Genomic DNA, 9,368 nt, shown 5'->3' on the forward strand with positions numbered 1-9,368 from the left:
GCCCCTGTTCCAAGCAGCTTACAATTTAGACAGGAAAAATGAAGAAGATGAATGCATTACCAATATTCACTTAACCATTGCATAAACATGTTTAAAGTGAGAAGGCTAAGATCCGGATTTAAAAGCAGTCTCCAAACGGATGGGTTTTTAGGTGGAACTGAATGTAACCAGAGAAGGGATCAAGATGCGCCAACTCAGGAAAGCAGCTGCAGGCTTACAGTGCGGCAAGGTGGAAGGTGCGGTGGTACTGAGAGAGGTGATGCCTGCTGCATGGAAATCCGCTGGAAACACTCCCCCATCTCCAGCTGATGGCAAATGCTCAGTGCACACGGGCAGTTTTATTACCCCCTTCTCCCTAACTCCTGCATCCACAAGCCCCTGCTTCTGAGGGAGGGCCAGTTTTGCTTTGCACTCATCAACTTGTTTTCAAAATGAATGATTTTAAGTATCGGGGGGGGGGGGGGGAGAGGGGGAAAAGATCTTTACTTTCTCTTTCTGGCTCTCCATGACTCAACCTCTTGGCGCTGTCTGTGGAAAAGGAGCAGGTGCAGTTCTTCTTTGGGTCAATAGCCGAACTCTAGATTTATGTCAAGCTTCCTATGGTTGGCCTTAAAAAATCATGAAGTCTGTGCGCATTCCCTGTCCCTAATAACCTTTGAACCATTCATTCAATCTCATTAAAATCCGTGCCAGAGGTCAGGCTCCCAGTGGTCCCCAGTGCACACTTTTCATGTGGTTCCACATCTAGCAGTTCAGATTTTATTTATTTTTTCTTTTCTATCGGCAGGACCCCTCTGGCTTCTAGCAATTCCACAACCACGGCAAGAGCTGTAAAATCGGATCCATACCGCAGATTCATGGGAGCCAGGAGGCAGGGGTGGCGGCAGGCACGCCTCTCTCTCCTCCCTCATTTTTCTGACTGAGGCTGAGCCCTCCCACCCCTGGCTCTTCCTAGCCAATCCAGTCAGGCCGCTTCCTCCTCCTCCTCCGCTGCCACAGGGGCCCAGCTCACGCTTTGAAGTGCACAAGGAAGCAGCAGCGGAGATACTGTTCAGCTGCCTCCTCTCCTCGTTCCCACAGGGCTGGGAAAACTCAGCAGGGCTAATGCTCCTGGCAAGGTTTCCAGTTTTTATTAGGTTTTACATACCGTCGTATCAGAAGCTCCAACACAACGGTTCACAATAAAAAGAAAGCAAATACTATAAATCAAATCAATAAGAGCAAATTAGTAAATGACATATAGTTCTAAAATTATAAATAATTAAGAACAAGTACAAAATTTAAAGCATAAAGCAAGATAAATACAAGATAAAAATGAGTACAATAAGATAAATAAAGGCAGTGAAGATATAAACAGCTTCTTAAGTAGAAACAACAGATAAAAGGTGTGAGGGAAGACAAGCTGAAGCAGGTGCTAGAAGAGGAGGTTATGAGTTTGCAAAAGGAAAGCACCTAGTGACCTGAGGGCGCGACAACACACTCACGTTGCCGTTAATATTTTTATGTAGTCCCAGAGTTACGGGGACAAGTGTAAACCCACAGAGGTGTCTATTTTTAGCCGCAGCTGTGTGCCTTACTTAGCCAGACACATTTTCACCAGCTAGGTTTATGGTTGAAAATCATCCTAAACCTAGCCAGCTAAGACTTTGCTGGCTAGGTTTACACGGCTCAGATTTGGGTGCCTAAACTTAGCCAGCCAACACTGAGAATCAGCTATAACCTGCTAACTCCTCTTAAAGAACCACCTCCAACTAACTTCAAGTCACCGATCCTTCCTGCCTCTCACCTGACATCATTGGTATCCCCCCGGCCAGCAGCTTTTGGACCTCACTGCTGGGGCAGGAACGAGGTAAGTATGCCTCCTCCCGCCTCTGGTGTGAGGGAGAGAGAACAGGGTTTCGAGAGGGAGGCAGTAATTTACAGGGCATTTCGAAATGATGGACCCCATTTCAAAGCAATCCATTTCACAATGGGTCCGTCTTTTTGATGCTGCCAGGCAGGAAATCAAAGCTTCAAGAAGCAGGTTCTTTGGGGTTCTTGCTATGGCTGGCAATGTGAGTGCCTTTGGTCAGCAGGTTATTACTCTGATAAGTCCTCACCCCACTCCCATCCATGCCTCCAGGCCTGGCAGTTTTTTTTTTTTGGCCAGTTAAATTTAGCCTCTCAGCCCCAGCACAGTTTTGAAAGTTTTAATTGAAGTCCTTATTTATCTGACATAGGGTAGTGGTAAATGGAGTTCACTCTGGGGGGGGGGGGGGGGGGGGCCTGTTACTAGTGGCGTACCTCATGAATCAGTCCTTGGACTGGTTCTTTTCAACTATTTCATGAGCAACATCACAGAAGGATCGTCAGGAAAGAATTGCCTTTTTTGCCAATGATACAAAACTCTGCAACAGGGTAGACTAACCCAGGAAGGTGTGGAAGTAACGAGGAGGGATCTAGCAAAGCTCAAGGAATGGTCTACAGTCCGACATCTAAGATTTAATGCTAAAAAAAAAAATAAAAATGCAGAGCTATGCATTTAGAAAGCAAAAACCCAAGGGAAAGGTAAGAATAGGGAGAGAAATTCTTTTAAGCGCAACAGAAGAGTGGGATCTGGGGATGATTGCATCTCATGAATCTTAAGGTGGCCAAACTGGTGGATAAGGTGATGGCAAAAGCCAGAAAGATGCTTGGCTGCATAGGGAGAGAAAGGGTCAGCAGAAAAAGTAAGATGATATTGCCTCATCCAGGGTCCCTGGTGTGACCTCATTTTGGAATCCTGTGTATAATCCTGGAGACCGCACCTTCGAAAGGATGTAAACCAATTGGAATCAGTCCAGAGGGAGGCTACCAAACTGATCAGTGGTCTTCATTCTAAAGCATATGGGGACAGACTTAAAGATCTGAACCTATATATCTCAGAGAAAAGGCGAGATAGGGGAGATATTGTAGAGACATTAAATACCTCCAAGGTTTCCATGCAGAGGAAGCAGGCCTCTTTCAATGGAAAGAAGGCTCTAGAATGAGGGGGTCATGGGGTGGGGGTGAAAGGGAGGAACCTCTGGAGTAATTTAGGGAAATATTTCTTTACAGAGAGGGTAGTGGATGCACGGAACAGTCTCCCCATAGAGATAGTGGAGACAAGAGCAGTATCTGAATGTCAAGAAAGCATGAGATAAACCCAGGGGGATGTCTGAGAAAGTGGCAAGGATTGAAAAGCTGGATTAGATGGTGTGGATGGGCAGACTAGGGGGGGGGGGGCATATGGTATTTTCCTCCTGTCATGTTTCTATCGTTCTAACAAAATTTAGTATTGCTATTACACAAAATGGAAAACAAGTCTTTTTTCTTGTAAGGGTAAGGAAACGTCTCTTGCTTTCAGATCATCAAGCTACAGTGGAAAATAAAGTGTCAAAGCAGAAGCAGAAATGAGTGGGCTAAGAGCGCTGCTGAAGATCGCCAGCACCAGGAGCTGCGTCCCGAGGATCTTCCCCTGATATGCTGAGCTGGTGGCCTCTGAATCTCGGCGTGGTGTGCTAAGTAATGGGATAAAGCTAACTTCACTTGCAGAAGTTTCCTTGATTTATTTTAAAACAAGTAGTTCTGCAGTGGGAGGGGTCTAGGGAGCTTTCTGAGATGAATGTGGAAAACAGATAGGAAATCGTGCATTTTGCTCTTCAGATTTGGTTCAATTGATGAAATGATGTGTGTGTGTTTATTAAGCAGTGTACTCAAATACAAGTGCTGCCCAAGTGATTCACGTTTCAAAGGAAGGAAGAGAGCCTTAGCAAAGCCTAATTTGGCTGCTTCTCCAGGAATTTTGACTGTAGAATACATGGAAGGCCAGCAGCAGGGATGTGCTTTGAAACTCAGAACACAACAGCATTGACACTCCAGGGAAGCAAAAAAAAAAAGGCAAGATGTAAGAAATACTGAGGCAAGCTGAAGAGTGCAGCAGCTATGAGTTCCTGAGCAAAGGTGCAAAATCCTGCCAGGAGCACTAAGAACATAGGAACGTGCCATACTGGGTCAGACCAAGGGTCCATCAAGCCCAGTATCCTGTTTCCAACAGTGGCCAATCCAGACAACTGTAAGCAATTGGTAGGGGCAGGAGGGGAGGGAAGGGAAAGGAGGGAATTAGGCATGTTTACGACAAACACACACAGGTCATCAATGCATTCAGGGGAATTAGTTCACATTCTGAAATCCAGACCAAGTTGCGGTCCTTGAGGACCACAATTGCCTACTACTACTCCATAGCCACTGCCCTGCACCACTGCCAACATAGCTTTAGCTTTCGTCCTGCTTCACTAAACACATTAGTGTTATGTTATTTTAATAATGGTGAAATTTACACTTACCTGATAATTTCCTTTCCTTGAGTTCAACCAGACCATTCCAGATATGTGTTATGCACACTGGCCAGCAGATGGAGACAGAGACTAATAGCTTTGCTGATGTCATCCCTTATAGCAGGGCTTCCCAAACCTGTCCTGGGGATCCCACAGCCAGTCAGGTTTTCAGGATATCTACAATGAATATGCATGAGATAAATTTGCATACCATGGAGACTCAGTATTTGCAAATTTATCGCTTGCATATTTATTGTGGAAATCCTTAAAACCCGACAGGCTATGGGGTCCTCAGGACAGGTTTGGGAAGCCCTGCCTTATAGGATCCTATGCTAACCTCAGCCTGCCAGTATCCTCTAAGAAGCTTAATCAATTATTCTCCAAACTCTCCCTTCTTCAGGAGAGAATAACTCTAATAAACATAACACTTTAAAGACAATATATTAAGAAACAAAATTTACCAGCTACCTTATGAACTTCCCACACAAACTTCTACAAACTACAATATAATTCAGCTATTTGGCAGCGTTGGATGGGCTCTGAACTGGTCTGGCTGGACTCAAGGAAAGGAAATAATAAGCTAAGTGTAAATTTAATCTTTTACTTCAGTCAGCAAAACCAGTTTGTTGATGTACTCAAGCTACCTCTACACAGGGCAAGCTACTACCAAACCTCCTTTCAGCACTTCTGAGCCAAAAGAAGCCTCTTCTCTAGCTCTGACAGCCAGACGATAATGCTTTGACAAGGCATGCAATGATTACCAAGTCGCCACTTTATATAACTCTGCTGGAGAAACCAAATGAGCTTTGCCCAAGAGGCAGCCTGAGCTCTAGTGGAATGTGCCTTCAACTTCCCAGGTAAGATTGCTCCCTATCAATGTATGCTGCTGTAATCACTTCTTTAATCTAGTGTGCCAAACTAGCATTTGAAACCACCTCTCTTTTCCTTGGACTTCCATAAAGAGCAACAAGATAATCCAACCTACTGAGTTCGATCATGACCTTCAAAACTTTAAAAACATTCTTCTAACATCTAAACTATGCAGTTGAAAACATTCCAATCTACAGTCCTGCCATTCAAAGGAAGGAAGGGTAACTAACTGATTAAGATGAAATAGTGAAACCACTTTTAGAAGAAAAGAAGGTATCATCCGAATTCCAATCATTTTACTGGAAAACACCAGAAATAGCTCCCTAGACAACAGTGCTTATTACTCTGAAACTCAACTCAGCGAATGCAGTCTTGAAGGAAAGTAGCTTAATGGAAATCTTCTACAGAGGTTCAAAGGGTGAGTCCACCAGGTAAAGAACAAGATTCAAACTACAGGATGGAACTGGATCCCTTACCAGAGATCTCATGTGTTTCACTCCTCTGAAAAAATGGACAACATCTGGATGGGAGAAGCTAGTCTGCCTAGGACCTGATCCCTAAAGGACACTATAACTGCCACTTGCACCTTTACAGAATTGAAAGCCAAATGGCCTCCTATCTGTGCACCAATCTTCAAAAACTTTCCATACTCTCACATAAGTCAAGGTTGCAAATCACTTTCTGGAACTCAGGAGGGCTTAAATCACAGCCTGGAAATAACCTTTCTTCATCAAATGCTTCCTCTCAAGGACCAAGCCATAGGACAAAAATTGATCCAGATCTTCACGACCCACTGGCCCCTGGGATAATAACCCCAGAGGATTCCTGTGTAGTGGAGATTAAATAAGACAGTCCATGCTGCCAAAATGACTGCTGCTCCCACTGCAGCAGCAAGCACATAGGTGGGAAGTGTCTGGACTGTCTGACCCAGTGCCGCAAGATTCCCTTGACAGAGAAGACTGCACATGCTGCTCTGTCTCTCCTATCTAATGGTTCATAAGGATAAGAGTAAGCTGGTGCTAAGTAAAATGGCAGACAGTGTCTGCAATCTTCCTTTTTCGCAGGCCATGAGGGGAGAATCCAGAGATGTTGTGGCAGTGACCATAGTGGTGATAATTGCTAAACTGGACAAAATTCATATGCGCTTTGATGACCTACACAATTTACTTGCAGACAACACTAAACACATTGTAGATGTAGAGACACATTTTACCAGGGTCGATGAACGTGTGCATGTCCTGGAGCAGGAAATGACAGCAGTAAAAGCAGCAGCAACCTGAAAGTGAAACTAAAAGATCTGGAAAATCACTCGAGGAGGAGTAATTTGAGGTTCATAAGTTTGCCAGAGAGTATTGCAGAGCAGGACCTGATATATGGGCAGGCTAATATGGAGACTATTGTTCAGACTTTGGTTCACTCAGCTTACCCAGAAGCCTTCATTGTCTGTGGCCTACCTGCAACTCTGGCCAAAGAAAAAAATCTAACTGACCTTAGATTCAAGACTTTGGAAGACATCTGGAATACATTTAGGCTCTTCAAAGCCTATGCTAGAAGGTCATGAGGTTACAGAGGGCAAATGGCTGAGGCCACATTCTCAGGCTACCGTCTCCAATTGAGGGGCCCAACTGAAATCAGAGTTTCCCAATGCCCCATGAGGATGGAAAACAGATTGGAAAGATTGACATATTGAAGGACAAAGAACCTCAGAAGATTGCTGCACACATCTGGCAAAAGCAAGGTGGCTCTTTAAGGGGGGGCCTTAACGTGGGTGGAGAGTTTTCAGGTTAAAGTAGTTTTTAGTTTATCCTATTTCACTATGTCATACTGCGTGATTATCATCATAGGCTCATAGGCATCTCTGTATTGTTTAAACCTATAAAATGCAGCCCTCACGATATACTAGGAGAGAGACAGGCGTTAATGCTCTACCTGTGTTGTAGGTCTGGCTGTCTGTATCTCCCAAGGATATGCAATAATAAATTTATATTTGCTCCTACTAAATTCTGTGTAATATCCGTGTGTCCTATATATGCAGAGAAGTGCCTTTACAAACTGAGGAAATTTATACATTTTGGCAACCAAAAAGGGACTTAGCAATAGCTAAGACTATTGTCATTTTGCATAGTGTTGCATTGGATTCTGGTGGACAGGGTCCGATTCCACACTAAGTTCTCTGACATCTAATTTGGTTTTAAGTCCGAAGGCAAGTACCCAGACGTAAGTGTTCTGGAGGAGCATTGTTGGAGTAGTAATACCCGGAGGACACTGAGCCGAAGAGATGAAGCTTAAGGAAGTTTTTGCACCGACCCTGGTGGTATGCTTAAGATGGATCCTTTTTTGTAAGTATGTACATCAATCTCCAATAATCTGTTGCAACTCAACAAATATATGCTTCCAGAGCTAAGCAATCCAAAGTGCTAGAAACTTCGAGGGTGTATGCAGTAGGAGACAGTCTATAGACACAACTTTACCCACCGAACGTGGAAAGATCCAATGTACACTGGACCATACAGAATAACAACATTAACTCCTACAGCTGCTCGCTTAGATGCTGACAACTACCTTCATACACTTAGCTGACTTGAGGCCGTGTCCAAGCACAGAGGCTATTTGCTGAGACTTTACTTTTTCATATCTACTTCTGCAGCCTCACTGGTTTGAACTGACTTTATTTTATTCTGTAGGATTCTTAGGATTATCTAAGGACCTTTTTGTTCTTTGAAGGACTGATCTTTGAACTATTGAAGTATCATTCAGTAGGTGCATGTTTTCTTTCTTTATTATATTTTAACTAGAAAAGTTATTGTTTGCTAATCAATATTTGTGTTTTCTTCCTAATAGTTCTATTAGATTCATTGTTATTGGTAATAGATTTTAGAAATCATGTATCTATCTGTCTTTTCCTTACTCTTTTTTCCTCCTTTCTCTGTTACCCTTCTTTCTCCTGACCTTTTGCTTAATTTCTCGTTACCCACACATACATCTTTTTCTACCAATATGTGGTATCAATTAATGTATAAACATTCTATTACATCTTACCCCAACACTCCTTGTATCGCTTGTCTCAACATTTCCATACCACTCAAATGGCAGGTTTTGTTCTTACTATACCATTACCTCCTTCGAATGTTTCCTGCTATTATCATGCTCTTGCCTGTCCAATTGCTGGTACTCCAGCACAAGTCTCTTCCCTTATTTCTTCTTCTGCTGCTTGTTTTTATGGTAATCACACCTTTGGACCTCCTTTTTCTATTCCCCCGTCTTCTAACCCTAATCAACATACTAAATTTGGTTTTTCCCCTTCTACTATGCTTTCCTTGTGGAATGTATCTCTTCTTAATGAGACTTCCCCTCCTTGTCCTCAGCATTTACTCCGTCAGCTTAGTTATCTTACTTATTCTATTTGTGGAACTTCTGAAGCACCTATTCCTATACCCCCTTCACCTACCTGTACATTTTCTCATTTTGCTTCTGTTGTCAATACCTGGCCACCTCCTTTTCCAGGCCCTTTGTTTCATACTGCACTTACCCATTTCCCCTTTTGTTTTTCACAAAATGGTACTGGACCTTTCTTAGGTATCTCTTCTTGTGATACTGTCTATCATGCTATGTATCTAGAATTTGGTTCACAGCCTCTCATGGATGTTTTCTGGCAATGTGGTATTTCTGTCTATCCGTTTCTTCCATTCCAATGGCGTGGTACTTGTGCTATGGTGATTTTAGCTGCTTCTGTGTTTATTTCTCCCCTTTCTGTGTTCTCACCTTCTGTATTTTCAAATCGTGTGCGTCGTTCTGCTTATCTTACTCCAACTGATGTACCTGATGAATTTAAATTGTTTAGCCGAACTGAACTATTTTTTACTTCTTGGCTGACACCTGGTGTCCAAGCTGCTGCAAATGCCAAATGGATTCAGACTATCTGTTATCAATTTATGCAATTTTGTTAACTTAACTACTGCTGGACTTAATGCTATTAATGCTGAACTTAGGGCTACGGCTGTCACTGCTCAGCAGAATTGTTTAGCCTTAGATTCTATTCTTGCTTCTAAGGGTGGAGTCTGTGTTATCATTGGCACAGCATGTTGTACGTGCGACTTATGAACATAACATGTCATATGCTTTCCAATACCTTCGTAATCTGTCTCATGTTGGGGTAGATTTTTT

General features: G+C 43.1%; 1 protein-coding gene across 2 annotated transcripts in view; it reads left to right on the plus strand.

Moving 5' to 3' along the window:
* The window catches only part of ZC2HC1B (zinc finger C2HC-type containing 1B), a 76,086-nt gene extending 72,545 nt beyond the window's left edge, over positions 1 to 3,541 (plus strand). For both annotated transcript variants that reach the window (XR_003855947.1, XM_029597042.1), the window contains one exon: positions 3,365 to 3,541. The gene's annotated coding sequence lies outside the window, so the exon portion shown is untranslated. The remainder of the gene's footprint in view (positions 1 to 3,364) is intronic.
* The last annotated feature ends 5,827 nt before the right edge of the window (positions 3,542 to 9,368 follow it).

The sequence above is a fragment of the Rhinatrema bivittatum genome, chromosome 3 (assembly GCF_901001135.1).
Source record: "Rhinatrema bivittatum chromosome 3, aRhiBiv1.1, whole genome shotgun sequence".
Lineage (NCBI taxonomy): Eukaryota > Metazoa > Chordata > Amphibia > Gymnophiona > Rhinatrematidae > Rhinatrema > Rhinatrema bivittatum.